The sequence below is a fragment of the Ostrinia nubilalis genome, chromosome W (genome assembly GCF_963855985.1).
Source record: "Ostrinia nubilalis chromosome W, ilOstNubi1.1, whole genome shotgun sequence".
Taxonomy (NCBI): domain Eukaryota; kingdom Metazoa; phylum Arthropoda; class Insecta; order Lepidoptera; family Crambidae; genus Ostrinia; species Ostrinia nubilalis.
Window position 1 is genome coordinate 89,495 of NC_087118.1, and position 5,660 is coordinate 95,154.

Genomic DNA, 5,660 nt, shown 5'->3' on the forward strand with positions numbered 1-5,660 from the left:
CTTAATAACATTGTTTCAAAACTAAGTTAATTAAAATTAGCGTTTAATTAGTTCATTGTAAGCAAAATAAAATTAAAGGTATCTTAATAACATTGTTTCAAAACTAAGTTAGCTAAAATTAGCGTTTAATTAGTTCATTGTAAGCAAAAAAAAAATTAAGGGTATCTTAATAACATTGTTTCAAGACCAAGTTAGCTAATATTGTTATAAGTAAATAATTAATGTCCCGTCATGTTTTAAATAAAGAGTTATTATTGGGCTAATGATCAAGCACAAGTTCAGTCATGTTTTATATTTTAATTTTTACTCGTTATGAAGTTACCCAAAAATAACTTATTATTAACATGAATTTTAGTTGTTCTCGAAGAACCTTTATGTACCAGACTTGTGATTTTTCCAGGTAAAAATCTCCAAAACAAGGGAGGATGTGACGCGCCCAGCGACGCATCGACAGCCCTAGCACCGAGCACGGAGATTTTGACAACCCTACGGCTGCGCGGCCGCACGCCGCACGGACCGAGCTAATATAAGAGACGGCGGCGACCGCGGGCGCCTAGCATTCGCTCGGGAGCCATTGCAACAGTCAGACGTTCGCGCGCGCGTCTATCGTTCCCTCGGCTGCATTGCACAGAGTCCCTAGCGAATAGCTATCCACATTGTTCCCACTAACCCTAACTGTTCGGCTCTGGCTTGATTCGATACCTCGTTAACTCGGTCAGGTGATCTAATTGTCGATTCGAGACGTTCTATCGTTGATAGCCTATCGGTTCTCGTCCTTACCGAGTAGTGCATGCGATACTCACTCCCAACCTGCGGTAGCAATCCCGCTGCCACCCTTCCTGAACTTCATACCCCCTCGCCACGTAGGTCCGACGCCCTTTCCCAGTGGTATCATACTCATCAGAGGACTTTGGTCTCTGGCTCGAGCTATTGAACCACGTCCTACCCCCCTAGTTATAAGTATCCAAACTAACACTCGCTAAACCTCGCACAGGGCGCCGCCCCTCTCGCGGATACGTAAACTAGTCTCGGGACGCGAACCGGGCGCGTCGTTATTCCTCTTGTTGTAATTAGTAAATTGTGATATAACTTGTAAAGTACTTGTAAACTTGCTCATTATTAAACGATAGCGATTTAGAGTCAGTGAAACTAGAATAAGTGAACTATTGTGGAACCCAGATTATAAAGTGCCGTTGTGTTATTGATTGTGCGTTTCCTTGGTCAAATATCCCTGTAGGCATCCTGGATAGGTACACATCCCTCATCGCAGAAGGCGAACTGGGACTTAGTACTAAACAGCGGGGTGTCAGACTGAGCTAGCTAAGACGCCCCGTTGCAGAACTTTAGCAGTTCCTTAGTTACTTTGTTGCTATATCCCTGAATGAGTGCTTTTGAGTGTTTTTGTCCCGATGTAGACTTCCACCACTCAATAGCCTCTTGTTTGCAGAGGGCGGTTAGTAGCGTGGTGGCTCGTTGTTTGGTAATGCCACAGAACGGTTCTACGCCGATTTGAGGGTTATCGGCTCCATCTCTGGCGAGTTCATCTGCTACTTCGTTTCCTTCTATATTCGAATGTCCTGGTACCCATGTAAGCGTTACTTTGTTGGTATTTCCCAGTGCATTCAGTGTCTCGGTGCATGTTTGCACCAATTTTGACGTGTATTCGAAGGATTTTAAGGCCAGCAGTGCTGCTTGGCTGTCTGAGTTGATGTAGATGTGTTGATCCTGGAGCTTCCTTTCCAAGTTTATCTCTGCACATTTGTTTATGGCAAAGACCTCGGCTTGGAAGATTGAGGCTTCAGTCCCCATGTTTAGGCTAACTTTGAGCTTAGGCCTCTCTCCGTAGATCCCGCAACCTACATTATTTTCCTTTTTGGATCCGTCCGTGTACCAGACGTGACTACCTTCCTTAAATTACATTTGGCCTTCTAGCCATTTGTCTCTAGGAGGTATGTTTACGGAATATAGTTTGGTGAAGTTACATTCCGTATGCATGTCGTCACTAGGCATGCACAGAGGTTTGTTTTCAAGTACTGATTCCTTGAGTCTTATCATATTTTGAGAAGCCCATCTGACTTTCGTGCGGGTGCAGATTCTATATGTGCTCTGCTTGGCTTCTTTTTGCACATGCATAATGCAGTGGTATAAGATCCAGCAGAGCATTTAATGCAGCCCCTGGTGTCGTTGATAGTGCTCCGGTTGCTGTGATGCAGGCTAGCCGTTGTAGGCTGCTCAGTTTCTGTATTGTTGTCACTTGGTTGACTTTGCTGCACCAGACGGCAGAGGTATAGGTTATTATCGGTCTCACGACCGCTGTGTACAGCCATAGGGCGATTGCGGGTTTTACTCCCCATCTTGACCCTGCCATTCGACAACAACTCCACAGAGCCATTTTGGCTTTTTGGATGATGTTGTTTAGATGCGAGTTCCAAGTAAGCTTTTGGTCTAAAGTTACCCCTAGATACTTGGTTTCGCTTGAGAAAGGAAGAGTCTTTCCATTTAACTTCAGATTTACCAGTTTTTCCAGTTTTCTCTTCCTTGTGAATGGTATTATCACTGTTTTATCCGCATTAATAGATAATTCGTTTTCTCTACACCATCTACTTATGGTGTTGAGAGCGCCTTGCATTAGACTTGAAATTGTGCTTAGGCAGGGACCTCTGATGATAACCACTAGGTCATCAGCATAGCCTTGAGTATCATAGTCTTTTTCTGCCATCTTAATAAGTAGTTGGTCTACTGCTAGGAGTAGTATGGAATTGGGCATTCTAGATCATCCGTCGCTCGTCGCAGCTAGCGCTGCTCGCTCCAGATGATCTAGAACGGCCCAATTCCATAAGGAAATATTTTTGAGCTTTTAATTTAATCGAACGACAGAATTATCGTCATTTAGTTGTAATACATCAACCACAGCGGTCAAGTTCAAATCTGATATGAAATTTCTTAAACAAAAAGAATCTCTGAAATTAGAATGTGTCTGCCCAACATCACCGAACATGGTTAAGCGTCATGGAAACTTGTTGCCAAATACTATACGTAGTATTGTTTGCGGTCCCTCGAACTGCGGGAAGACCAACTTAGTTATCAGCCTGCTGCTACACCAGAAGGGACCGCGTTTTCGCAACTTGTATGTGTATTCAAAGTCATTATATCAACCTAAATACGTTTTTTTAGAAAAGGTATTAGAAAACGTTGCTGGCACTACCTATAACAAGTATAACCATAATAGTGAAGTTCTAAGTCCACAAGAGGCTTTGCCTAACTCGATTATTATATTTGACGATGTTGCTTGTGAAAATCAAAACAATATACGTGACTATTTTGCGATGGGTCGACATAAGAATATTGATTGTTTTTATATCAATCAAACTTACACTAAAATACCCAAACAACTTGTAAGAGATAATGCGAACCTTATAATATTGTTTAAGCAAGACGACATTAATCTAAAACACGTTTACGAAGAACATGTAGGGTCTGACATGACGTGGTCTCAGTTCCGTGAAATGTGTTCTACTGTTTGGAGTAAGCCGTATAATTATGTTATTATTAATAAGGACTGTGAACGTAACAACGGTTGTTATAGAATGAAGTTTGATACATTCATAATAATGGACTAAGTTTTTATAAAAGTAGCTGTTGAGTTACTTACGAATTAATCACACCAGGGAAGCCAAACTGAGTGGAATCCTTTACAATGGAACGAAACCTCAAGGAGCAAATTATTAAATCTGCAGCGGCTGTGAAAAGAAAAGTAGAAATGATAAAAGATTTCAGAAATGAAAATGATATGGCATTAGAAACTATATTTAAACCTATCGTTAACCCACTGAAGTTGTTAACCAGTGAATCAGACAAAAAACGTCAAATAAATGATGAATCAAGGCAAACTGAAACAGTAAAAAGAGCTAAATACAGTGAAAGCGAGTCATCAAATACGTCTATTGGAGATTACGAAGAACCTATTGATAGTGAAGCAGTCTCAGATGATGATGATCGCAAAACACCTAACGAAACCCTCGTTTCGTTACCATCTGATGTTCAAGATGTTCACGAAAACTCATTCAAATCTCTGCAGTCTTCTCCAAGTGTTGCCAACGATTCATTATCATGGTCCGTATCGTCTGAAGCAATAAAAGATGTACCTTACGGTGTAAGACATGTTAATAAAAAACTTTTGCTAGGCAATACCCGTGTTTATGACGACGATAGGATTCTGAAAATTGGAAACCGGACCTTGAAAAAAACTCCAGGCTTAAAACAATTATTGTATAACAAGACACCAGATTTAGATGTTATTACGCAGGAAGACTTACAACATTATAAATTATTACTTATCGATACCAATGCACATAAACGTAATTTCGACCCAACAAAACCAATCAATAGTAACAAGGGATTAAAATATATGCGAGTGATTAAACCACTATTTAAGTTCTCAAGAAATCATACAAGTAGTGTAGAAAGTCTTCATCAGGGAGAAGGTATTGATATTCTAAAAAAAGTGAAGACGGATACTGATTTAGTTTACTGGAACGATCCAAATGAGTTAGTAGAACGATTGAAACTGCTACTTGGATCATGGGCTGCTGGTAACACTGGAGTACATAATGAAATTTATGCAATTATCGAAGAGTTGCACGAAGCTGGTATCATAAAAGACATCAAATATAATAAGCTTCCCTTAGGAAAATTGAGCAGTACCATTACATTGCAGAAGCCGACAAGACGGCAATGAATATTGATAAATTCGGGCATCACGTTCATAAGCGTTTACGACTAACTGAATTTACTGACATTCTTACCGATACATTAGTAAGAACAAATTCTGGTGATTTTGATTTAAAATCATCAAGATTACTGGGTGTACAATCTCCTGAAAAAAGCGATGAAGCTGTGAATAAAGATTATGTTGATAAGTGTGTTCAAGAACTGAAAAATGAAATGAAAACAATACAAAATAATGTCAAAAAGTACTTAAACAATTTGGAAAAACTGACTACTAACCATTTAAGTACATTGTATTACACAAAACAAGAAATTGATGTCATGGTTGGAGCTAAACCTGATAAGAATGAGTAAACAAGATATAGTAAACGAGATTCACAAAGCAGCACGAAGAAATTTCTCTCGTAGACACACGATTATAAAAGGAATAGACGACTTATGGCAAGCTGATCTTATTGATTTACAGAAATATTCGTCATTTAATAAAGGATATAAATATGTTTTAGTAGTTATTGACGCTTTTTCAAAATATGTATGGGTTAGACCTTTGAAATCCAAATCAAAAAATTGTGTTACGAGTGCAATGCAAAATATATTATCTAAATCGACAAGAAAGCCTACAAACTTGCAAACAGACCTGGGGACAGAGTTTTATAATACTTCTTTTAAGCAGTTAATGAAAAAACATGGCGTAAATCATTATTCCACATACTCTGTTAAAAAAGCTTCTATTGTAGAACGAGTAATAAGAACTTTAAAATCACACCTTTACAAGATGTTTAGTTTGTGCGGACGATATGAATGGTTCCATAATAATTTAAATTCAGCTGTGCATTACTATAACAATACTTTACATCGAATCACGAAATTCAAGCCGGTTGATGTTAACAATAATAATGAGACATTAGTCAGGTGTAACATTGTTAAATCCC